Here is a 27,704-nt window from a genome sequence, read left to right as displayed (position 1 = left end):
AATGGAGCATATGGAATATCCATTAGTTAGCCTTCACACTTTCTTTATGATTGGCCTATCTTTTTTTTTCTGTTAATATATTTCTCTGATAAAAGCCTTTACTCTGCTTTTTGTTGTAAATTATTCATTTGTAATGTGTTGCAGCCTTCTGTGTCCACCACACACCTCTCCATTTCCCTGTGATTGATCTTCTTGAATTCTCTGGAGACTAATATTACATGACCTAGAGCCATACAATGCCACTGGAATTTTGTTTCATGGAGAGGCTTCAGATCATTAAACTGTGCAGTGTTCCAAATGCAATCTAGCCCCCTCTCCTCCCATTCAATTCTGCACCCAGCTCATTTATCCATTTGCAGTGTTTGTCCAAGATACTATGTTTGTATGAACATATGTATTGTGTGTGGGCATGTGTATATATGTGCATGTATATGTATATGTATGTATGTACATGCATACTATACATCTGAATCTGATAAATGAGCTCCATGCGTTGACCATCCAACTATATATCTATCTATATCTATATCGATATAGATATAGCTATAGATATATATAATAGTCATCTTATCCTACAGGCAAATAAATATCTTTGGGGTGTGAGAACACCCTTTCTCATCAGAACTGAATGCATTATAGATTTGATTATTGTTCAAGTTCATCTTCATTCCATTGTTCATAAGTTTCCTTGTGTAACTGCTTCAGACAACACCCAGACTAATCTTATGGAGAAGTCTGAGCCCACTTTCACCTTATAAGATAAAAAAATTCTTTATAAAGATATAAATAATAATAGTGATGATGTATTCTATAAGTTTTTGGCTTTTCCCTAATTCAAAACAGTGAAGAAAAAATGAATATTTTCCCTAAAATAATCTTTGTTCTCTCTAAGGAAATGGAGCCATAGAGAGTATTTAGTTTAGTTGGGAAAGATAAACATGAAGCCAGATCTTCTGCCTCCTAGAACACCATAGTTTCAACGAAAAAGAAGCAGAAATTTTGCTCAGTGTAATTACTGTGTTTTAAAGTTATTTCACTATTTCTTTGAAACACAATAGTTGCATGCATAAATTACAGACCCATCAAGAGCCATGCGTTTTTCTCCTGGCTCTCTCGTTGAGTTGCAGCCCTGTAAACTGCATACCATAGTAAAATACATAAATAGCATAATGTTTCAAGATAAGAATATTGTTCATGCTTTTTAGCACCATAGTTATGTTCATAGTGAACCTACCCTGTGTTTTCACTAATTAACATTCCCAGTCTTTTAATAGAAAAGTAGATACCGTTAGTCATTTTTGCACTGTTGCTAAATTCACCCTCAAGCTAATAACTAACAATGTAGTTTTGTAAAGTGACATCACAAAAAGTTGAAAAGTTCATAGCCTAGTCAAGTCTTTCATAGACAAAATAGCTCTAGACAAATCCAGTTAAAAGGCATTTTGAATGAGTTCAACTAATAGCAAAGTTTAATAGCTAATCCCTAATGTGTGCATTTTAGTTATGTTTTTACAAATAAGCCAATATGCCATTTAATCATGTCATTTAATATTGGGACAGGGAACCTTTTACTTGTTTCATTCCCAATGACAGAGTTTGATTACAAAATTTCCTTTGATCTCAAATTTTTGGATTCTAATAAACTTCAAAATATCCTTAAACATTGTTATAAAATTGTTTGCTCACAGAGTTAGTTTACTTCAGAATAAGTAGTAATGCCTTCTAAATAAGTTTAGTCTTGTTTGTCCACTCTATTTTTTAAAGAACCAAAATTATTTTTTTTAACTATTCCATATACAAAGAGTCATCTGGCTAATACTGTGCTGCTGTGTGGCTATAATATGATGAAGAAATCTTTACTCATGATTTCATTAGGTATGATATGGTTTGTGTAAAATCCAATCTTTTGCCCAACTTGGGTTAACTGAAATGTATTTGCAAGTTTCTCCCCAAAAAATGTTTTTGTCTTGTTTAAGCTTGATTGTAGGTCAGCTGTTAGGCTCCAGTGGTCTAAACTTTTCATTCTTGTTTTGTTGGGAGTGCACATGTTCTCTGAAGCCTTTAAATAAATACTTGGAATGGTTGAAAGATTTACATTGCCAATGCCTAGCTAAATATGTCATCTTTATAAAAGATGTGGTTTGTTTTGGCACTGTTTAAAAAACTCAAATATTTTAAACATTTGTTAAGTTCAAGCTTGTACATTTGAATTAATAGCATACATTTCAGAATAATGTCTCAATTTACTAGCCTTTATTTCTCATTTTTATATCTGTTCATTAAAATAGTTTTTAAAAAGTCTATTTTCTTTTTATGACAAAAATATTACTTTAAAACTGTACTTTAAAAGTTGTTACTTTAAAAAGTGTTGTTTTGACCTTCATAAATTTCATTTGGACAATAAAACAATGTTGACAAGTTTGGTTTTCTTCTTAAATAGTAAGTGAAACCATTGCTAAAATTTCTCCAAATAAATTCCTTCCTTATTTTTAATTCTATGATTTTCCAAATTTAGTTTGGGATGCATGAGTAATCAGGAATCTACACATTTCTTTATGTATTTGGTTAGCTGTTGACAAAGGTAAATTTTTATATTTTTCCTCCAAACCTAGGACTTCCTAGTTGTGGAAATTCTCTCTACCAATGCAGATTGGCACCTGACTTACAACTTGAGAGTTTTACTGTTGTTTGGAGGTCATTTAAGTAACTGAGAGGTGAATTTGTTCATTGTCACAGAACAAATATATATGAAGGATACAATTGGAACCCAGTTCCTCCTGACTCTAAGGCTGGATCCCTATTCAAAGTTCCATGATGTGTCTCAAAAATTTGATATGGACACTTTCATTTTTTCCTGGACCTGGAATTTAATTGGCATAGGGAACTCCAAGTACAGAAACTCTCTCCACAATGCAGATCAGCAACTTTTCCTTTCATTTTAGAAAGTTGCCTAGGGAGCTAAGAAGTTAAGTGATTTGCCCAAGATCATATAAGCAGTATGTGTCAGAGGTAAGCATAGAACTCAGGTCATCCTTATTTAAAGCCAGCATTCTGTCTACTGTGCCACCCTGCTAATATGTATTGAAATGTACTGATATATTGGGGGGGTGGGATTTAGTCACTCATTCCTACTTGTTTACTACATTTTTAAGCAAAATGGAGTTTTCTTTATTTCCAAATGTACTCAAAAAATCCAAACTTTTTTTTTCAATGGAATTTATTATATATACTGAAGTTAGTAAAGTGCATAAGTAAAATCATGATGTCACTATACTTGATTATAAACTACATCGAGGTAAGTGAAGTAACTAATTGCTTCATCAAACATCCTATAGCTTCTTTGGGTAGTTTGATAAAGTTAAAAATTAAGCAATGATTATTGATGAAAAAAATTGTTATGTACATTGTAGTAAGTTAAATTCAGCTCTATTGAGATACAACATAAAAATTAGAGCTATTACAGAGTCTCAGAGTTATAAGGGACCTATAAAACACCAAGTTCTTTTCCAGGTAAACAATGGTTTATCCTTGCCTGTATAAAAATGAATTTTTGAACCCACATTCAAGACTTTAACCTCCTTAACTTTTATCTTATTCAATTCAACCCCAAATCTAACCTGTTGAGAACTTAGTGGGTCCTGATTCTTTTATCCAGTGCATTAACTAGCTCTCCTAACTATATGTTATCTGAAAATTTGAAGGCCAGGACATTTATGCTTTATCTGAGTAACAGATAAAAAACATTAAATAGCATAAGACCAAGCACAGATCCCTGAGGCACTCCACTAGAAACCTTTCAAATTCACATTTTAGTAGCCATTAATGGTTTGGCCATTCAACTAGTTCTGAGTTGACCTAATAGTACTTTGGTGTAAAGCACATCTCTCATCTCTCAATTTTTTTTCAAGAAAGAGAAACCATATCAAATGCTTTACTAAAATTTTATTAAATTAGAGCCATAGCACTCATCTTATGCACAAGTCTAATAATCTTATCAAAACAGGGAAATGAGGTTAGTCGAGAAAGATGTATTCTTGAGGAAGCTATGTTGGTTTTTTGTTTGTTTTTGCTCAGACCATACATCTTTTTTTAATAAGTTTAATTGATATTTTCTGCTTCTTATATCACTCTAATATCCCATGAATCCTTCTTCTTCCCCTTCCCCCTCCCCCCGAGAGCCATTCTATATGACAAAAAATATTTTTTGGATAAAGAAAAAAAAAGCCTACACAACTGATTGATTCATTGAAAAAGTCTAGAAATGTGCAATGCATAACACCTGTGTGGACCTCCCACCTTGATGAATACAAAGAAGCATGGAAAGATTTTCATGAACTGATGCATAATGAAGTAAACAGAGACAAGAAAACAATATACCGAAAGGCTACAATGATGTAAATGGAAAGAACAACTGCATACACAAATCAAAAGTGACTGTTGTGATACCATAAAGATGGGGACTTTCTTATTGATAGCTTCATTGGGGTATAAGACCAGTAATGGAGTTTCTGGTTCAAAGGATATGGAAACCTTAGTAATTTTATTTGCATAATTCCAGATTGCTTTCTAAAATGGTTGTACCATTCCATAGTTCCACCAACAATGAATTAGTGTGACTATCTTTCCACAACCTCTCCAACATTAACTGTTGCCATTTGTTTCTGCTTTTGTCAGTTTACAGGGTATGAGGTGAAACTTTAGAGTTGTTTTTGATTTGCATTTCTTTATTTTTAGTGATTTGGAGCATTTTTTTTTTGTGATTATGAATACTTTGCAGTTCTTTTGAGAACTATTTCTTCCTATCCTTTGAAAATTTATGTATTTGGGGATGGCCATTAGTTATATATATATACATATATATACATATATATACATATATATACACATATACATATATAAATTTACATATATGTATATGTATATTCATTGTTTATATATCTTGAATACCAAACCCTTATCAAAGAAATGTGACACAAAGATTTTTTTCCCATTTGACCACTTTTTCTCTTATCTTAGATGCATTAATGTTATCCATGAAGAAGCTTTTCAGTTTTAAGTAATCAAAGTTATCAATTTTATCTTTTATAATTGCCTCTGTCTCTTATTTAGTTAAGAATACATATCCTATCGATATCTGTGAGAGGCGTATGATGTTTCTCTTCTAATTTTTTATAGTGTGATCTCTTAAGGTTGTATATCCATTTAGAATATATTGTGAAGTGTGGAATAAGATGTTGATCTAGTGTTGGTTCTTTGTGATCAGTACTCCTTTATTTAGTTATTCACTGACCCTCCCTTTAATGTTCAAGAATTTTGCCAGGCATTATTAAATTCACTAGCCTTATACCATTCTCTCCTCTCCTTTTTCTTCAAAAATCAAGTCATTTACCCTTCTCTAGTGCTGCAGCTTCTCTTCTATTCTCCATGATCTACAATTGACCTCATTAATCACATTGACCAGTGTTCTTTCAAAGAAATAAAATATAAAGAAGGGAAATTTTGGAGAGAGATCAGAGGCTCTAGTTTTAAAATAGTCCAGTTAAAATAATGACCATGTTAATGAACTAATATCAGAATGAATCCTTTAAATTTAGCCACAAAATAAACCTCACATCCAAAGGCAATTCTACACATACTATTTTAGTGGATTGATTGCAATAGCATAAACAATTTAATTTTGACAGGATCTGGAATACTTCACTATTCATACAGAAACATTATTATTGCCTGTATAAGTTTGATATTTAAAACCTAGACTGTGTAGAGAACTAAAAAGTTATATTTGAACCAAAAGTCCTAAAAAATATATATTTTTAAATTTCTACACCATTAAGAAGACTTTTCTCATGGACATATAGTTCTTTTTTATGTATTCCAAAAGTCTCATGGACTTGAGTGAAATTATTTTGTTTTGACATTCATGTACTTTGATAGGTTGCATACAATTTTGGTCTTTGAAAACAAGAGTGGTTTGTCTAATATGGCAGTATGTTTCATCACACAGGAGCCTGACTTTCCCACTTTTATCCCAGCAATCATATAAGAAGAGCACCAGATTGAACAATGACCAAGCAATACAAAGAGAAACATCATTAATCACCTTCATTTCCTCAGGACTTCACAAATGAACACCCAGAAACTGAAAACTGGAAACAGAGTCCTTCCAGAGAAGTCTGTTGAGTTCTTATCAAGTGCAAGTGGTCAGTCATAAAACCTACAAAAACCTAAGATGGAACATGAACTAGGAAATTTCCACATAGCTCCCTGAGCAAGGAAACCCCAAAAGCGACAAAGGACCATTAATTCAGTGCCTGGCTCACTGTCTCTCATGTCTCCAATTCCTACCCTCATACCAGGGAATTTGTACTGATTCTTCCTCATTTTAACCTCCCGTTTCCTCACCTGACTCGCCATGATCTATTCTTCTACCCCCACAGCAGCCATACACAGCCAGTGATTGTATCACCACCCTCAAGTGTTCCACTTCCATGTTCATAAACTCTGAAATTCCCTTGTCTGATCGCAATCTGTTGTCATTCCACCTTTCCCTCTAACTCACAACCCCAGATCCTGTTCTTCATCCTCATCATGGCCTCCAATGCCTTGACCTATCAATTCATTCCCAGGCTATCACCTTTACGCTGGCAACATTCACCTCCCTTCCCCATCTTGACTCCTTGGATAACTGGTCCAACACAACATGGTACTCTTATCTTGAATCCTTTGCCTCCTGATACTATTGCTAATCTTGCCCTGCCAAGCCCCAGTCTTGGATTATTCCCACCATCCACTGTCTAACTGCCTACATTCCAAATCGTCTGATGCTAAATAAAGCTAGAGAAAATCATGAAACTATTTTGACTGGATCCACTACAAATTTATGTTATATTATCTCAACTGGGACCTTACTGCAGCAAGACAATCTTTTCACTTCACTAATCAATTCACTATCTCATTAACCACAGCAGCTTTTCTAACCTCTTCATCCTGACTCAAAATTTCCATTGCCCCACTTCTTTCCACCCTCTCAGCTTTGAGCATTATTAGTTGGTCTCCCTATTTCAGGTCTCTCACTACTCCAATCCATCCCACAATCAGCTGCCAAATTGACCTTCCTCAGGTGCAGGTTTAACTATGTCTCCCTGTTCCCTCTTGCATCCAGCATCAAATATAAAACCCCACGTTTGGTTTTTAAAACCCTTCATAACCTGATCTTTTCCTACCTTTCCAGTCTTCTTATTTTTTACACACACACACACACACACACACACACACACACACACACACACACACACACACTCTGTGACCCAGTAACATTGGCATCCTTGCTATTCCTCCCACAAGACAAATCATATCTGTACACCAGGCAGTTTTTCAGGGCTGTCCCCCATACCTGGAATGTTCTCTCTCCTCATCTCTGCCTCTTGGCTTCCCTGGATTCCTTAAAGTCCCAGCTAAAATCCCATCTTTTACAGGGAGGCTTTCCCAATACCTCTTAATTCTAGCACCTTCCCCTCTGTTGATTACATCCAACTTATCCTATATATTGCTTGTTTGTACATAGTTATCATTTGTACATAGTTTGTACATAGATTGTACATAGATAAGAGTACCATGTTGTGTTGGACCAGTTATCCAAGGAGTCAAGATGGGGAAGGGAGGTGAATGTTGCCAGTGTAAAGGTGATAGCCTGGGAATGAATTGATAGGTCAAGGCATTGAAGGCCATGATGAGGATGAAGAACAGGGTCTGGGGTTGTGAGTTAGAGGGAAAGGTGGAATGACAACAGATTGTGATCAGACAAGGGAATTTCAGAGTTTATGAACATGGAAGTGGAACACTTGAGGGTGGTGATACAATCACTGGCTGTGTGTGGCTGCTGTGGGGGTAGAAGAATAGTTGTTTTCATGTTGTCTCTCTCCCTCCCTGCCCCCACCCCATTAGACTTGAGAATAAGGATTGATATTTGCTTTTCTTTGTATCTCCAGTGCTTAGCACAATGCCTGGCACACCATAGGCACTTAAATGCTTGTTGACTGACTGACTAAAAGTTTGCCTCATATTTTGCTGAAAAAAGAGGCCATTTTATGAGAGATCTCTTATCTCCTCATCTCATTTCACTTGGATACCTTCTGCCACTATCTCTTCCTTTACACATTTCACATTAAGAGGTGGCCTTTCTCTTGCCAAGACTAACCCTTTTATATGCACAAATGATCCTATTCCATCTTGTATTCTCCAAAAGATTGCCCCTGCCATTATCCCTATTCTCTCATTAATTTTTAATGTCTCTTTGTCCACTGATTCCAATGATGTGCTGGTAAATGTTTAACTGACTCTCTAGGGAAAAAATGCATGCATGACACACTTTTTAATTTTAATGTGTATTACTATTTTCTCTATCACTTAAGTCTAGATAATCAACAAAACAATAAATCAAGCCCTAGTTTGGAGCATTTGCCAATGTCAAAACTATAAAATTTCACACTGAAAATTTGTCACCTCTAACCAGTTACCAGCCAATTCAAGCTGACTCCAGCACACTCCTGACTGGTTCCTTCCACTCCATCTACAAACATGCACATCTCCCCCATCCTAAAAAAAACCAAACAAAGAAAAAAAAAACCTCTCAGTTGTTCTGTCCATTCCTTCCAGCTCTCATCCCATATCTCTGCTCCATCATGTGACTAAATTCCTTGAGAAGGTTATCTGTAGTTAGTGCTTCTACTTCCTTTCCCCTTATTCTCTTAATAACTCCAGTCTTGTTTCTGATCTCACCATTCAAAGGAAAATGCTTTCTCCAAAGGTACTAATGATCTCTTAATTGCCAAATCTAATAGCTTTTTCTCAATTCTCGTCCTTCTTGAGCTCCCTACAGCCTTTGACACTGCTGATCTTCCTCATCTCCTTGATATTCTTTTCTCTAGAGATTTTTCTGACACTATGCTCTCCTAGTTCTCCTCTCTGTCTAGTTATTCCTCAGTCTCTTTTCTAGACATTCATCCAGGTCACACCCACTAACCATGGGTGTTTCCAAAGACTATCAGTGCTTTCTTATTTCTCTATACTATTTCCCTTTGTGATCTCATCAGCTTCCAGGGATTTAATTATCATTTCTGTGCTGATGATTTGAAGATCCACTTATCCAGCCCTAACTTCTCTCCTGATCTCCAATTTTTCATCTCCAGCTGCTTATTGTACATCTCAAACTAGATAACCCATAAACATAAACTGAACACATCCAAAACTGAATTCATCATCTTTCCCCCTAACCCCACCCCTCTTGCTAATTTTCCTCTTACTGTTGAAAGTGCCGCTATCCTCCCAATTACCCAGGCTTGTAACCTAGATGTCATCTTCTACTCGTTCTTTCTCATCCCTACCCCCATGTCCAATCTGTTGCCAAATCCTGTTGTTTCTAACTTTATAACATCTCTTGGATATGTCTCCTATCCTCTGACACTGCCACCACCCTGGTCCAGGTACTTATTACCACACCCCTAGATTATTTCAATAACCTGTCGGTTGACTTCCCTCCCTGCCTCAACTCCAATTCAGTCTATCTTCCACAAAGTGTCAAAATAATCTTCCTAAAGAATATGTCTGACCATGTACACCCCCGATTTCATAAACTCTAATGGCTCTCTATCACCTCCAGGATAAAATATAAAATCCTCAATTGTCTTTTAAAGTTCTTCATAACTAGGTCCCCTCCTATGTTTGCAGTCTTCTTAGACCTTATTCCCCTCTACATACTTTGCTATCCAGTGACACTGGCCCCTTTGCTACTTCTAGAACAAGATACTCCTTCTTCCTGCTTTGTATAGAGCATTTTTGCTGTCTGTTCCCCCATGCCTGAAATTCTCTTCCTCACGTCCATCCCTTGAGCTCCCTGTCAAAATATTTTGGAAACATCCTGTTTCCCAGAGCTAAGACCCAGCAAGCAGGCTGTACCCTGAGCTTGGCATAACAACAATCCTTTGCGCTCTGGATGATCTCACCCTCTGGCAAAGTATATTGCTTTGACTAGCAGTAGGTGCTTTGACTAGGTGAGGAATTTATGCTGCCTATTTTTCAGGGACCTGAGAGCCAATATGCTGCAGCCTAAAGCCATCCATCACCTCCCTTGACATGGTCACAATCCCTGTGCTTGTGTAACAGCTAAGTGAACCAAACCAGGTACTACACTCCTGTCCCCACCATGCTAACTCTGGTTCTGTTTGTGTCTGTGAGACAATCAACAAGGAGACTGTTCCAACAGAACCCAGGAACACCTGCATTGTCCATACATGAGCTGCCATGGGAGCAGGAACTAATGATTGGTCCAGCTAATGTCATGGTCCAGCCCACTTACATATATAAAGCACTGCCCCAGCATGTTAAGCCCTCCTTCTCAAGGAGTAGGGGGGAAAGTTCCACTTGCAAGCATTTTGTCATTTTGAAATTAAACTTCTGTTTGATCCCTGACTCTCTTGTCTCTAGCCCACTCTATTCGGCTCTGGTCATGCACAGGTTAGAGGCTGGGTCTGGTCCAGTTGACAAGCTAAAATCTACAAGAATACTCCCATTGCCCCAACAGTTAGTGCCCTCCCTCTAATATTAGCTCCAGTTTATCCTGTATATATCTTATTTGAACATAGTTGTTTGCATGTTGTCTCCTCCATTTGACTGTGAGCTCCTTGAGAACAGAGGCTGTTCTTTTTTTTTCTTTTGCCTTTCTTTGTATCCTCCGTTTAGCACAGTGCCTGGTACATAGTGGGCATGTAATAAATGCTTCTTGATTGACTTACTAGGGCCCTGATAGGGGAAATCCCAAAATGGGGGTGTGGATTGAAACAGTAACACTCTAAATTGGGAAGCCTTATGGCTTGAAGACCACCCAGAGCCCAAGTCCACCCAGCATTCTGATCTAGGAAGCAAAAGGGTGGGGGGAGAAGAGACTGGAAGTCAATCCATCACCCAGATAGGGAAAACCTCACATGGAGGTTCTTCCTATTTACCTGAATACAAAAACAGTCAGGACATGAGGGGATGGAGCTCTGACCTCAAACTTCATGCTATAGACCAGCATGACAACTATCAGAACAGGAAACTCTTGTTCAACTGTATCTTTAATGAGCATCTCTTCCCTGCTCTGAATGTTCTCCCACTGTTACAGTTAAGTAACATCCATTTTCTTAACATTTAGATGGATTTTGAATGTTTTATTTCATCCCATTTGAAATACCTGATTAGCCTAGTCATGCCTAGCCTATGAAAGTGTGAGAAGAGTAGACAAATAGGGAAGAAGGGATTGAGGGAGTTGGTACCACATGAATCTCACTCTTATCTCAACTAGTCAAAGGAGGATTGGACCTACAGAGAGAGTTTTATGTAGAAATACATTAAACTCACCAGGGACACAAGTGGGGAAAGAGAGAAGGGAGAGGATATTTAAAAGGGAGGGTAGAGTCAGGGAAGAAATAGTCACAAGCATTGGTACACTGATAAGTTTTTTTAAATCAACTTTCTGAAGAAAAAATGTACACACAACACAGTTTTAAGATTAATCTGCATTAATAACATTTTCTTAATCACATTCTTATGTCTAGACAATAAATGAAACAACAAATCAAGCCCTGATTTGTAGCATTTGCTCATTTCTAAGGTGTCAATGCTCACACTAAAAAATTAGACAGTCAGCTCTCTAAGCCAGTTTGATCTGGCTCCAACACACCCCTGGACTCACAAGCAAAACAAACATCCACTTGGGAGGGTAGAAAGAAGATTAAAAGAAGGGAAGAAAGGGAAAAAGTAATATGAAGGAAGAGAGGAGCAGCATGAAACTGAAGCAACCAGCTCCAATTATAAATATCTAATGTCAATCACATTCCTTCTCTTTAAACAAACAAACAAAAAAGTGAAAAGAGGCGAACAGGATGAAAAGTACAAGGGAAAAGAGCAAAGGGAAATATACAATGAACAATAATAACCATGAACATGAATAAGATAGACTTGCTAAAGAATTGAGGCGAGGGCGAAGAGCAAAATTGATTAGAAAGCAGAACCCAAGAATTTGTGGCTTAGAAAAATATATAAATATTAACACATAACACATAAGTTAACTCAGAAAAGCAAGGGTAGCCAGCATTATCTCAAATAAGAAAAGTATAAAATAGACATAATTAAAAGAAATAAGCAAGAGGATAAGCAAGAGATAAAAGGGAACTTATATTATGATTTAAGGCACCATTTGTTGTTTGGTCATTTCATTCATGTCTAATTTGACCCCATTTGGTCCTTGGCAAAGATAATGGAGTGGTTTGCCATTTCCTTCCCCAGTTCATTTTACAAATGAGGAAACTGAGGCAAATAGGGTTAAGTGACTTGCCCAGGGTCACACAGCTAGTATGTGAGACCCAATTTGAAGTCAGGTAGATGAGTCTTCCTGACTACAGGCCCAGTACTCTATCCAATGCACCACATAGAAAATAAGATAATAATAATTTTATGCATATACAGAACAAAACAGCATCTAAATATTGAGGGAAAATTAATCAAATAAAAATAAATATAAGAACTATAATAGCTGGGAATCTCAATATTCCCTTTCTAAACTTAGACTGGCCTAAGAAAAAGATAAACGAGATTCCAGGTACACGGGGTTCATGTGGCTCCTGCATCGTGGTGTGTTACTTGCTTCCCAGGGAAGCTCGGGAGAGAGCGTTTGAGTGAGTTGCCAAGATGAACACAAAAGGAAAAAGGAGAGGGACAAGATACATGTATTCTAGGCCCTTTCGAAAACATAGTGTTGTCCCTTTGACTACATATATGCGAATATACAAGAAAGGTGATGTTGTAGATATCAAAGGATATCTACAATACATATTCAGCAAGGAATACCCCACAAATGTTACCATGGCAAAACCAGATGGGTCCATAAGGTTACTCAACATGCTGTAGGCATTGTTTAACAAACAGGTTAAAGGCAAGATTCTAGCCAAGAGAATTAAGGTGCATATTGAGCATATTAAACATTCTAAGAGCAGAGATAGCTTCCTGAAGCGGGTAAAGGAAAATGATCAGAAGAAGAAGAAAGCCAAAGGAAAAGGCTCTTGGATTCAACTGAAATGCCACCAGAAACACTCCACCCAGAGAAGCACACTTTGTGAGAAACAATGGCAAGGAACCTGAGCTGTTGGAAGCAATCCCCTATGAATTCATGGCATAAATGGCTGTATGTTTATTGTTTAATAAAAACAATAAATTTTTTTTTAAAAAAAAGATAAACAAGAAAGAATATACCTGAATAGATTTTTAGAATGATAGCTCTTTGGCAGTTACTGAATAGGAATTGAAAGGTTTATAGATGTTGCTTAATTATGCATGGTATCTTTACAAAAATTGACCATGTACTACTACATAAAAATCTTACAAACAAATGCAGAAAAGCATAAATGTTCAAGACATATTTTACTGACCCCAATATCAAAAAATTCTAGTCAATGTAAGACCTTTGAAGAACACATTCAAACTTAATTTTTAAACTAAATAATTTGATCTTAAGGAATTGGTAGTTCAAAGGAAAAATAATAGAAGTAATAGATAATTTCATCAAAGAAAATAAAAACGAAAGGACAACATTCCAAAACTTCCAAAACATTCCAAAAAGATGCAGCCAAAGCAATTCTGAAGTAAAAATGTATACTACTAACACTTTCACCCACAAAAGACAAAAAGAAAAGACTACTGAATTAGACATAACTGGAAAAGCAAGAAATCAAAAATCCTCAACAAAGCACAAATACTGAAATTCAGAAAAATCAAGGAAGAGATTAGTAATGTGGAAAGTAAGAAAACCAATAAAGAAATAAATAAAAATAGGAGTTGGATTTTAGGAAATAAGGACATAGATTAAATAGTCAAGTTTTAAAGAGATGGGAAAACCAAATTGTGGCATTGAAAATGAAAAATAAAATAAAAACAAATGAAGGTGAAGTAAAGAAAGTCATTAGTAATGATTTTGTCCAATTACGTGCCATAAAATTCATCGTTTTGAAGACATAGATAAATATTTATAGAAATATAAAATATACAGATTATCAAAGCAAACAAAAAAATCAGGAAGAGAAATTGAACAAGTCATGTGTGATCTTCCCTTCCAAAAAACAAAACCAAATTATTTTAACAATGAATCCTAACAACTATTTAAAGAAAACTTAATTCTAACATTATACAAACTATTTGCTAAAATAGTAAAAGAAAAGATTTCCAATAAATTCCTTCTAGATTACCTTCTGAGCAGGTCTAGCTTAAAACTTATTTCCTGACAGTTTACACTCAATATTGGAACAAAATGATATACTTTTATGTCATTCAGCAGTGAACAAAAAAGAGATTAACTTAGCCATAGCAGGATAGGCATTGAGGACACCTCAAGTTGATTCAGCTGAGTAAAATGCTCTTGCCAACCAATTATCATGGCACCACTGGAACTCCTTAGGATTGCTTTGTACTCAGACAATGAGGAAGTAATGTCAACAGTCTGAGCCTTCAGTTTCCTGAACCAACCAAATCTTAATGAAGGCCTCAATACCTTTTAAGGGAAAACTAGTCTAACTTGGATGGGGGTGGAAGGTGGGGAGGAGGTTAGTATTATGTTTATATACATATATGTATGTGTGTATATATATATATATATAGTTTCTGATACATAAACCAGGAACATACAAAGGAGAGAATGAAAATTGAAACTTGTAGATCAATATCCCAAATGAATATTGATTCAAAAATAATAAGTAAAATGTTACCAAATTGATAAGAGCAGAGATGGGGAGCCTTTAGCCTTGAGGCCATGTGATCATGGGTCCTTGGGTGTGTGGCTTTTTAACTGAGTCCAAGTTTTACAGAACAAATCCTTTTATGAAGGGGATTTGTTCTATGAAATTTAGATTGAGTCAAAGGGCCACACTTTAAGACCTAGAGGGCTACATGTGGCCTCAAGTTTACAGATTTCCTACCCCTGGACTAGAGACTATTAAAAAGATTGTACTCTATGAGCAGGTTGGATTTACACCAGAAATACAGGGATTGGTTCAATATGGAGAAAATTCTAAAAGCCCATATTAATAACAAAAACAGTAAAAATCATGATCACCTGAGTAGATGAAAAAGTCTTTAACAAAATATAGCACCTATGTCTATTTTTAAAAAAAAATTTGAAAAAGCATAGGAATAGATGGATCTTTCCTTAGCATGATAATTTTCTATTTAAAACTGAAAGGCAGCATTATCTGTAATGGAGAAATACCAGAGGCCATTCTAACAAGATTAAGGGTATAGAAAAATGGCTTTTATCACCACTGTTATTTGATATAATTTTCAAAGTGCTACCAATAACAACGATACAAAAAATTAAGAATAAGTCTGGGCAGAAAAGAAACAAATTGCTGATTTTGCAGATAATGTGATGATTTAGAGAACTCTAGAGATTGAATTAAAAAATTAAAGTTAATTTAAAAAGTAACTTTATCAAAGTAGCAGGATATAAAATAAATCCACATAAATCATGAGATTTTCCATATATTATCAACCAGATCCATTAAGAAGAGATAAAAAGAAAAATTCCATTCACAATAACAACATAATATGTAAAATATTTTTGGGCATTCCTTTACCAGGACACACCCAGAAACTATAAACTTTAAAAAACACTTCACAGAAATAAAGATAAATCTAGATAATTAGAAAGATATTATGCATTCATGGTTGTTTTATGCCAATAGAATAAAAATGACAAATTACTCATTCAGTGTCATATCAATCAAACTATCAAGGTATTTACTTTAAAGAGTTAGAAAAACTTATAACAAAATTCATCTGGATAAATATTTTTCATGAATCTCAAGGAAATAATAGACGGGAAAAGTGAGAACTAAGAGGCTTATCACTATTATATCTGAAACTATTTTTCAAAGCAGCAATCACTAAAGCTATTTGGCACTGGTTAAAAAACCAGAAGAATTGATTAATGGAACAATTTAAGTATGCAACCTATATAAGCAAGTAAACATAGTAGCACAGTATTCAATAAACACTAAAATTCTAACGCTATAGTAAGGACTCATCATTTGACAAAAACTGCTGGGAAAACTATAATTTGTTCTGAAAGAAGTTACAGTTAGACCAATATCTCATGCCATATATCATAATAAATTCAAAGTGTAAACTTGACCTATATATAAAAAGTCACATAATTAATTAGAGGGAAAAGAAGATGCCTTTCACGATTATGGGTAGGGGAAGACCTCATGATCAAATGAGGGCTAGAAAGAATCACAGGAGATAAAATGAAAAATTTTGATTACATGAAATTGAAAGGTTTCTGTATAAATAAAAGCATAACTAAAAGTAAAATGGAAATAATTAATTGAGGAAAATCTTTACGACAAGTATAAGGTTCTAATAGGCAAGAAAAATAGGGAACTGATTCAAATCTATAAGAACAAGAACTATTTTCCTGTAGATAAATGATCAAAGGACATAACCAGGCAACACTTCTCAAAGGAAGAAATCCAAGCTATCAATAGCCAAATCAAAAATACTCTAAATCACTATGATAAGAGAAAAGCTTTTTACAATAATTATGAGATTCTACCTCACAACCATCACACTGACAAAAAAAGGAAAATGACAATTATTGGAGGAGATGTTGGAAAACAATCACACATGTATAGCTGGTGGAGCTATACATTAGTCTAACCTTTTTGGAAAGCAACTTGGGCTAGGTGTGGTCATGCATGATGCCAGGGCTGGTAGAATACTTGAGCTCAGAGTTCTAAGCTACAGGTAGAAGTCAATCATGTGTTTGAACTATGTTGGGTACCAGTATGGTGAACCCTAAGGAGAAAAGAGCTAACAGGTTGCCTAATGAGGGGCCCATTAGCTTCCATTAGGAACAAAGCAGGTCAAAGCTCCTATGTCTGTCAATAGTGGGATCAAACCCTTGAGTGACTGCTGCACATCTAACCTGGGTGAACTAGTTTGAAACTAGTTGTCAAAAGACAACTAGTCTCAAAAAAAAAAAAGGAATTTAGAATTATTCCTAAAACACCACTAAAGTGTGCATACTCTTTGAACCAACAATACCCAGTTAGTCATACATCTCTAAATAGATCATAGAAATAGAGAAGAGACATTGTCCTGTAGCAAAGAATTAGAATTAAAGGACCATGTAAATTTGAGATGGATAAATAAATTATGGTAGATGAATGTAATGTGATAAGCAATGATGAAAGGGATAAATTCAGAGAAACCTGGGGAGACTCATAGGAACCAATGCAGTGAAGTGATCAAAATCAAGAGAACAATTTGTATAGTAACTATAGTATTGTGAAGAAAAACAACTTTGAAAAAATCAATCAATGCAATAGCTAACCACTACTCCAGAGTACCAATAATGAAGTTCATCCTAATATAGAGATGAGGATTTCAAGGGGACCAATTGAGATGTACATTTTTAGAAACAACCGGTTGTGTAAATTTATTTTGATTAACTATGTTTATTTGTTCCAAGTAAGGTTTTGTTTTGTTAATGTAGGGGACATTTCAGAGGAGAAAAAGGACTAGTGATAGGGATTACCAAAGGAAGGAAGGAAAGAAAGAAAGAAGAGAGGGAGGGAGGAAGAGGAAAAAACCAGAGTCAACCAATTAGAAAAAGAGATCCAGAATCTTAAAGAATAAAATGACTCCTTGAAAATCAGAATTGGACAAGGGGAAGCCAGGGAAGTTATAAGAGATCAAGAAATAATAAAACAAAATATAAAGAATGAAAAAATAGAAGAGAATGTGAAACTTCTAGTAAGAAAAGGAACTGATCTGAAGAACAGATCAAGAAGAGAAAACATAAGAACTGAAAGCTATGATCAAAAAAAGAATCTTGATACAATAATACAAGAAATAATTAAAGAAAATTGTCCTAGAGCGTTAGAACAAGAGGAGAAAGTAGAAATAGAAAAAAAATCCACCAATCATCACCTGAAAGGGATCCTAGGAGGAAAACCCGTAGGAATATTATAATCAAATTCTGAAACCCCTAGTTCAAGGATAAAATATTATGAGCAACAAGAAAAAAAAACAATTTAAATATGGCATTGTCACAATTAGAATCACATAAGACCTAGCAGCAGTGACACTAAAAGACCACAGGTCTTGGAACACTATATATTAAAGAGCAAAAGAACTGGGGTTCCAGCCAAAAATATCATACCCAGCAAAGTTAAGCATAATCCTGAATGGAAAAAAATGGACATTTAATGAACTGTCAGACTTTCAGGACTTTGTTAAAAAAAAAAAAACTGAACTTAATAGAAAATTTGACATACAAGAGCCAAAAGAACTACATGCTAAAGACTAATTACAAGGGACTCAGCAAGGACAGACTGTTTATCTTTTATGTATGTAAAATGTATGTCGGCAGCTAGGTAGGACAATGGATAAAGCACAAGCCCTGGAGTCAGGAGGACCTGAATTCAAATCTGGCCTCAGACACTTAGCTGTGTAATCCTGGACAAGTCACTTAACCCCAATTTAAAAAAAAAAAAAAAGTATGTCTAAGAATGTTATTACTAATTAGGCAGTTCATAAGAAAGATTGGGGTAGACCTGAGTATGATATGACTTTAAAAAGTAAAACCATTTAGGAACAGCTAAAAAAGAGTAATAATTTTATACAAATGGGGTATGAAAGGAAGAACTGACATAGAGAAATTAGATGGGGGAGAAGGGCTGCTAGGTCTGGAAATCTACTTTCATTGGTAATGGATTCAAGAGGGACCAATACAAATATATATATATATATATATATATATATATACATACATATATATATATATACATATATATATAGAAGAGTATAAAAGTCTTCTAAATTCAGAAAAATAAAACGCTAAGAGGATAGGAAGAGGGGAGAGGGTATGAGGCAGGGCTCTCTAGAAGAGAGGGTGAGGGACTAGGTCAAAGGGGTATAGAAGGGTGTTTAGATTTATGGCAATGGGAAGATAAGGGAGAGATTGGGGGGTAGGTTAAGTAATAGGAGGGCAAGGTAACAGGTAGAAGTAAAGTAGAGGAGTTAGGAGGTATAGGAAATAAGAGATATGCATAAACATAAAAACAAAGATCAGAAGTAGACTTTGTTAGGTAAAGTATATATCTATGTATGTATGTGTATATGTATATGTGTATCTATGTATCTATATATAAATATGTTCACGTAGTTTTGGGGGGGGAGTAAGGGGGAAAAAGAACAAAGTAAAAAGTACACAGCAGAGAACAAAAGAAAACTAACAAGGAAGCAAAAGAAGATGGACAACTCTCAACACAACTCGTAGTATTTATTATATAGGCTTTCTTGAAATGGAAATTTATTGCTATATATTTTGAATCCTCTCTTACATTCTGCTGTGCACATGGTGTGCTTTTTATTTATTTATTTATTTTGTATTTATTTCAATATTTAAGTATATAAAAGTTTCTTTTTCTTTTCTTATTGTACATTTAAGTTTCAATAATAAAGAAGCAAAAAATAAAAAAAATAAATAAAAATGCAAGCTGTTCCTAATAGAGATTTGTGAGTTCATGTGCAATTCCTTTTTCTGTTCTTCTATATACATGAAAATGTTGATGTTTGATGATGTTTGTCAAGTGCAAAGCAACAGTAAAAATAAGAATTTAGAAAGAAAAAAATGAAAATAGAATGTAGATGTTTTAAGCATGCAGATTTAATTATATGTTGATTAACATAACAGGACATTTGTGCTGCCTTCCCTACTAGCAGGGTAAGAACACTGAAACCCTAACTGGAATTCCTGGTAATTGAAGTCTATAGGGATAGCATTCCCTCCCTAGTGTAGAAAGGTACACTGTAAGGTCTGAGCCCATGAGTCAGAGTTCCTTGAGACAAGGAGCTTTTGAATATTTTTCAGTAGAGGAGTCATTCTGTCTGGAGAAGTATGTGAGAGATGACAGCCTAATGCTGTACAGACTGAGATAAGAGAAGTACTCTGCCTGCAAGAGACAAGACAAGGACACGTACAGTTAGAAGAAGACAATCTGCCTGGAATATGTTGAGCCTCAATTTCTTCTTCTGTCAAATAAGGGGGTTGGACTAGATGACCTCACAAGAAGTCACAGCTTTAAATCTATGCTAATACTATCATATTCCCTTACCTCCTGCCTACAATACCTTCTATCCTCACTTCCGCCTGTTCAAAGTCTACTTATCCTTCAAAGCCCAAATCAATATGCTATATTATTCTGAACTCACCAGTTCATCTCCTACCCCCATACATTTGTATAAATTATCTTCCATGACTAGAATGCATTATTTCTTCATATGTACCTTATATCAGAATCTTTATCTTCTTTCAAGTTAAGGATGTAGCCAACAAGATGAAGAACAGAAATATTCTCCAGTCCCCACAAATTCTCAAAAACCCCAAAAGAGGGATTATGCACCAGAGTCAAAGTAAGTTCACCTAAATCCACAGGTCAAGAAAGCAAGAAGCCCAACAAGATAAAAGTCTTATGAATTAATACTGAAAAAATGCCAATCCTTGGTGTGTTTACATAACATCCCTCCCCTACCAGCCTCTACACTTCAGTCAGGTGCACAAAACAACCCACTATCTTGTGCTTTGGAATTCACACAGGTAATCTCCTCCTGCTGCAGATATTCTGGCAGTACATTCTACCTTCTGCATACCCTCCCACCCTCTTACAACAAGTAGCAGGACTTGACTCTGTCTAGTCAAGTTAGGGGTAGGAAATGAGGATGGAAGTTATCTGTCAGTCAACTAGCATTTACTAAGCATTTGCTATTTGTTAGACAATGTCCCAAATGGTTGGGACACAAAGAAAGACAAAACTCATAGTCTGCTCTTAAGGAGTGCAGTCTAATGAGGGAGACAAAATGCAAGTTACTATGAATGCACACATACTAAATCTGAGATAGTCTCAGAGGGAAGGCACTAAGATTAAGGAGGACTGAGAAAGACTTCTTGCAGAAGGTAGGATTTTCTGAAACTTGAAGGAAGTCAGGGAAGCAAGGAGTAGGATATAAGGAGGGAAAGAATTCTAGACATGGGGGGACAGCCAATGAAAATAAAAAGTCAGGAGAAGTGTCATATGCAAGGAGTCCAGTGCCACTGGATGACAGAGTACATGTAGAGGGGTAAGGTATAAGAAGATTGGGAAGGTAGGAAGATCTATTTAATCTCTAATGTCAAACATAAAATCATCTGTTTGACTTTTAAAGAAAGCTCTTCATAACCTTTTTTTGCCTCTTCAGTCTTGTACCTTACTCCCCTCCACATACTCCATGATCCAATGACATTAGCCTCTTTGCTGTTCCTCATTCTTCATTTTCACCAACTGCCCTCCATGTCTGGAATTTTCTGCCTTATCATCTTCATCTCTTAGCTAAAATCCCACCTTCTGTAAGAGGCCTTTCATAATCCTTCTAAATCAAAGGTGTAGTGAGGCTCAAATGAGATAATAGATGTAAGGCACTGTGCATGAGTTAATAAATTATTATTATTATTATTATTATCATTGTTATTATCATTGTTATTAGCCTACAATCACCAGGCTTACAATCTGGTAATGACTTTATTCCCTGAGCATTCTATTACATTCCTCCTGAGCTCGAGCAATGTTTGTAGGGCAATACAGAGGTGTATTGGTAAATGTAAACATTTGAGACTGAAAAAGGCAAACACACACTTTTGAGTTTAATTTTTCTAAGTCTAGAAAATCAACCAAATAATAAATCAAGGCCTGATTCAAAGCAATTTGCCAATTTCTGAGGTGTAAATGTCCCCATTGAATATTTCACAATTAGTTCTTGAAAGTGGTTAGAGTTAACTCCAGCACACACCAGCTCTTATTGCTAATGCCTTTTTCCTCTAAAAATATCTCCAACTTATCCTGTATAAATCTGTTTATACACAGTTGTTTGCATGCTATTGTGAATTCTTGAGAGCAGGGGCTTTCCTCTCCCCCCCACCCCAGTACCTGGCACATAATAGGTATTTAATAAAAGTGAACTGACTGAAACTCTAAAACTTGGGAAAGGGCTGATAAATGGGAAGGGGTAATAGGGAGAAGAATAAAGCCTATGGAAATATTTTTTCCATTAAAATAGATTAGACAAAAACAAATTTGTAGGAATAAAATACTGATTTGAAAGAGAAAGAGCAAAAAAATCCTAAAGAAATTCTGGAGATACAAAGAGAGGAAAACATAAACTCAACTCTTCATAAATGTAAATGTCAATGGATTAAACAAGACAATAAAATGAAAAGGAGTGACAGGTTGCATACAAAAACAATCTACTGCTTATATGAAAAATATGTAAAAAGCAAAGATGTATGTATTATAATAGTGAGAGGCTGACACCATATTTTCTATGCATTGAGTGAATTTTTTAAAAAGCAAGAGCTTCAATTATGCTAAAACACAAAGCAAAAACAAAAATTCACAGTATAAACAGAAATCATGAAATTACCCATTATGCTACAAGGATCTACACACAAGAAACCAATATCAGTATAAAAACTTATGTGTTTAAAATGTCATAGTATCAAAATTCATAAAGTAAAATTAAATGAGCTTCAAGAAAACATATATAGTAACACAGTAAGAGATTTTAATGTTCTTCTTTCAGAGTTGGACAAATTTAACAAAAAGATAAACAAAAAAGAAATTATAGAACCAAGCAAACCACAGAGGAAATTAGAGCTAAAAAGCTTATTGTGCTTTCTGAATGAGAACACTAATAAATATGCATATTTTGCAACATCACATGTTTACAAAAAAAGACCAAGTATTATGGCATAGAGAAATTACAAATAAACATAAAAGGCAGAACCACCTGACATATCCTCTATAGATCATAATGAAATAAAAATTGTGATCAATTCAAAGAGTATTAACCCAAAAAAAGAGTCCTAGAGACAATAATAAAATCCTAAATAAGAAATGGCTCAAAAAATAAATCATAGAAAAAAGTTAAGAATTATGTGATAATGATGATGATACAACATATAAAAATTTATGAAATGTGGTTAATGCAATCCGTAGAGGAAAAGCTACATCCCTTAAAACTTAAATGAACAAAACAAAAAGTGAGAGGCATTAAAAAAATTTTAAGGCTGAGAAATAAACATACTCCAAATAAGCACAAAAATAGGAAATCTTGAAAATGTAAATCAAAAAAGCTTCAAATGTCTTCATGACCATTGGAACAAATTGTTCTCATCCACCCATTCCACCAGGGAAAGGCTTCACATGCTTGGAGTAGACACCCTCCTAACTCATTGACAGGTTTGAGACCCTTCAGCCTGGTTTAACCCATCTGCTGAAATGGTTTACTGGAGTGTGACCAATGTGCAGCTACAGTTTCTTGGAGCCACAGGTGAGAGTTAGGTGGATCAGGTGGACACCAAAGGTGCAAAGCAGCCCTGAAAAGGGCTCAGTAGCCCTCACACCAGAGGTATTAGTCTTCCCTAAACACACCCTACACCCTAACTTAAAGGATAAAGATAAGCAATGAGGACTATATTATCCCTATTTTCTGATAATTTAATGTTTTAATTCGAAAATCATGGGGGATCTTCAGAGAAACTAATAGCTTTAGTAAAGTTACAGGCCACAAAAATAGATCTACAAAATCAACAGCATTTCACTATAACAATAATAAAATCAAGGAGGCAATAACAGAAAAGTAAATTTCATTCAAAATAACTACAAAATGCATAAAGTAGATGGGAATCAATATCATGCTTCTTCCCTCCGTTTCTCAGATCACTCAGATACCTACCTACATTATTAGTGGAGCTATATTTTGGTCCATCCATTCTGAAAACCAATTTGAATTGTGCCCCCAAATTCACTAAACTATCTTTTGTCCCCAAATACCACTATTAGACTTCTACCATAAAGAAATAGAAAAGGGATCTATATAGATATAGGAGATATAGACATACGTAGAGATGTTAATTAAACTCGTAGAAGTTTATGAGTTCACCAACAGAGATCATATAGCAAGAGTTCTTAACATTTCTTTGTGTCACGACAATCTAGTCAAGCCTGTGGGTTCCTTCTCAAAATATGCTTTTAAATGTGTAAAATTAAATAAGTAGGATTAAAAAGGAAACAAATTATACTGAAATGCAGTTATAATTTTTTATAATTTAGTATTCTATTTTCTCCAATACATATAAAATATTTTTAACATTCTTTTTTAAAAATTTTGAGTTCCAAATTCTCTCCCTCCTTCCCTCTCCATACCCCCCCCATTGAGAAAGCAAACAGTTTGCTATAGGTTATACATGTGTAGTCATGCAAAACATATTTCCATATTAGTCATGTTATAAAAGAAAACATAGACCTCCCAAAAAAACCCAAGAAAAATAAAATTTAAAAAATTATGTTATGTATTCTTCGATCTGTATTCAGACTCCATCAGTTCTTTCTCTGGGGATAGATAGCATCTTCATAAGTCCTTCAGAGTAGTCTTGGATCATTGTATTGCTGAGACTAGTGAAGTCATTCACAGTTGACCATCATACAATATTGTTGCTACTGCGTGCAATGTTCTCCTGGCTCTACTTATTTCATTTGGCATCAATTCATGTAAGTCTTTCCAGATTTTTCTGAGAGCATCCTGTTCATCATTACTTATAGCACAATACTATTCCATTGCAATCATATACCACAATTTGTTCAACCATTCCCCAGTTAATGGGCATCCCCTCAACTTCCAATTTTTTGTCACCAGAAAAGAGTATATATAGGCCCTGTTCCTTTATATATATATATATATATATGTGTGTGTGTGTGTGTGTGTGTATATATATATATATATCTTTTGGGATACAGACTTAGTACTGGTATTGCTGGGTTAAAGGGTTTTATAGCCCTTTGGGCATAGTTCAAAATTACTCTACATAATGATTGAATTATTTCACAACTCCACCAATAGTGCATTAGTGCTTCAATTTCCCCACATCCCCTCCAAATTTTGTAATTTTCCTTTTCTATCCTATTAGCCAATTTAACAAATGTAAGGTAGTACCTCAGAATTGTTTTAATTTACATTTCTCCAACCAATAGTGATTTAGAACATTTCTTCATATAGCTATAGATAGCTTTGATTACTTTAGCTGAAAACTGACTATTCTTTTGATCATTTATCATTTGGGGAATGGCTCTTACTTTTATAAATTTAACTCAGTTCTCTATCTAATCAAGAAATGAGCCTTTATCAGAGAAACTTGCTTCAAATTTTTTTTCACAGTTATGATTGCTAACCATATTTCCCTCCATCCCATTTCCTCCCTTTTTATTCTACTCTCTCTCTCTCTCTCTCTCCTTTTACCCTGTCCCTCCTCAAAAGTGTTTTGCTTCTGATTACTGCTTCCACCAATCCGCCCTCCCTTCTATCACTACCCCTTTTCTAATCCCTTCCCCTCCTACTTTCTTTTAGGATAAGATAGATTTCTACACCCAATTGAGTGTGTATGTTATTCCTTCTTTGAGCTAATTCTGATGAGAAGAGGGTTCTGTGCCGCCTCCTCATCTTCCCCTCCACTATAAAAGCTTTTTCTTGCTTCTTTTATGTGAGAAATTTACCCCATTCTATCTCTCCCTTTCTCTTTCTCTCAGTGCATTCTCTTTCTTACCCCTTAATTTTATTTTTTTAGATATCATCCCATTGGGGCAGCTAGGTGGCACAGTAGATAGAGCACCAGCCCTGAAGTCAGGAGGACCTGAGTTCAAATCTGGCCTCAGACCAAACACTTGACATTTACTAGCTACATGACCCTGGGCAAATCACTTAACCCCAATTGCCTAAAAAAAATTTTAAAAAATAGATATCATCCCATCATATTCAATCACACTCATCCCCTCTGTTTATATATCCCCCTTCCAACTGCCCTAATAATGAGAAAGTTCTTATGAGTTAGTTATAAGTATTTTCTTTTCATATAGAAATGTAAATAGTTTAACCTTATTAAATCTCTTATGATTTCCCTTTCCTGTTTACCTTTTTAAGTTTCTCTTGAGTTTTGTATTTGAAAATCACATTTTCTTTATTCCACTCTAGTCTCTTCATCAGAAACACTTGAAAGTCCTCTATTTCATTGAATATCCATTTTTCCCCTGAAGGATAATACCAGACCTGCATACAACCTGTGACCCACCAAAGGATTTCCTCTACATACAAAAGATGCTTTCCTCTACATTTTTCACAGGTTGCCCAAAATCCTTTGGTGTGCCACAAGTGGCCCTAGGGCCATAAAAGGCCCATAGGCCATAGGTTGTGCAGGCCTGAATTACTTTCAGTTTTGCTAGGTAGGTGATTCTTGGTTGTAATCTTAGCTTCTTTGCCCTCCAGAATATCATATTCCAAGCCTTTTGATTCTTTAATGTAGAAGCTGCTAAATCTGGTGTTATCCTGACTGTGGCTCCATATTTGAATTGTTTCTTTCTGGCTGCTTGTTATATTTCCTCCTTGACCTTGGAGCTCTGGGAGTTTTCATTTTGGGATCTCTTTCAAGGAGGTGATCAATGAATTCTTTCAATTACTATTTTACCCTCTGGTTCCAGAATATCAAGGCCCTTTTCCTTGATAATTTTTTGAAAGATGATGTCTAGGCTCTTTTTTTGATCATGGCTTTTAGGTACTTCAATAATTTCTAAATTATCTCTCCTGGATCTATTTTTCCAGGTCAGTTGTTTTTCCACTAAGATATTTCACAGTCTTCTATTTTTTTCATTCTTTTGATTTTGTTGTATTGTTTCTTGATGCCTCATAGAGTCCTTAGCTTCAACTTGCTCAATTCTAATTTTTAATCAATTATTTTCTTCAGTGAGCTTTTGTACTTCTTATTCCATTTGGTCAATTCTACTTTTAAGGAGTTCTTTCTATCAGTGAATTTTTGTGCCTCTTTTTCCATTTGGCCTATTCTGTTTTTTAATGTGTTATTTTCTTCAGTATTTTTTGTGCCTCCTTTACTGAGCTATTGACTCTTTTTTTCATGATTTTCTTTCATCACTCTCATTTTTCTTCCCAATTTTTCCTCTACCTCTCCTACTTGATTTTTAAAATCCTTTTTGAGCTCTTCCATGGCCATATTTTTCTTGGAGGCTGTGGATGTAGGAGTTTTGACTTTGTTGTCTTCTTCTGAGTGTGTGTTTTGATTTTCCCTGAAACCATAATAGCTTTCTCAATCAGAATTTTTTTCTATTGTTTGCTCATTTTTTTTAGCATATTTCTTGACTTTTAACTCTTTGCTAAGTGGAGCTCTGCTTCCAGAGTAGAGGGTACACTGTCCCAAGCTTCAGGGGTTTTGTGCAGCTGTTTTCAGAGATACTTCTAAGGACCTATAAATTTTAAGTTTTTGCAAGGTGGTATGATCTAAGGAGAGGTGTGTTTACTACTCTCCTGGCCTGTGCTTTTGTCTGTGAGCAACCACAAGCACTCTTTTCTGCCCTGGAACTGTAATGAAGGGCCCTTCTCCACTGTGGTCACAAAGCCTAGTGTGCTAGTGTTCTTCCTCATCCTGGGACTGCCACTCAGGACTGCAACCTTGATCTGATTATGGGCAAAGCAAGAGTCTTGCCCCCAGTGTCATCAGAGAGACCCCTGGAATCTCTTTCTAA

The sequence above is a fragment of the Vombatus ursinus genome, unplaced genomic scaffold (genome assembly GCF_900497805.2).
Source record: "Vombatus ursinus unplaced genomic scaffold, bare-nosed wombat genome assembly UNPS02015406.1, whole genome shotgun sequence".
Lineage (NCBI taxonomy): Eukaryota > Metazoa > Chordata > Mammalia > Diprotodontia > Vombatidae > Vombatus > Vombatus ursinus.
This window is presented reverse-complemented; position numbering follows the sequence as displayed.